Here is a 501-nt window from a genome sequence, read left to right as displayed (position 1 = left end):
TAATTTATTTAATACACGAGTTTCACAATTTGAGTTGAATTACTGAAATAAATGAACTTTTCCACGACATTCTAATTTATTGAGATGTACCTGTATGTACATACATGCAATAATAATAATATTTTTTGTTTTGTCTCTTAGAAATTCACATTAGACAGTAGCTTGAATTGACAGTAGTAGTATCTTGAGTTAGGATGCAGATGCAAATTTATGTTCATTATAAAAAACAATAACATCTGTAAAAATTGTAACAACCTCATTTTTATATGGTGAAATGTAATTATTCTGTAGGAGGACCATTTAAAAAGAAACAAAACCTAATCAGATTTTAAACTGGTTAATTGTCTATTTTAGCTAATATTTATTAAATTTAAAGTGTTTGTGTGCCTGTCATTGTGCGTTTAACTTGACTCATGCCCAACAGATTTCTGATTGCATTTCATTTCAAATGCATTACTTTCAATGTGTTTATTGCTATGATTAGTGTGGAAAAAATAGACA

The sequence above is a fragment of the Sinocyclocheilus anshuiensis genome, unplaced genomic scaffold, assembly GCF_001515605.1.
Source record: "Sinocyclocheilus anshuiensis isolate Anshui unplaced genomic scaffold, SAMN03320099.WGS_v1.1 scaffold1597, whole genome shotgun sequence".
NCBI classification, from domain to species: Eukaryota; Metazoa; Chordata; class Actinopteri; order Cypriniformes; family Cyprinidae; genus Sinocyclocheilus; species Sinocyclocheilus anshuiensis.
The sequence above is the reverse complement of the archived record's forward strand: the minus strand, read 5'-3'. Positions refer to the sequence as shown.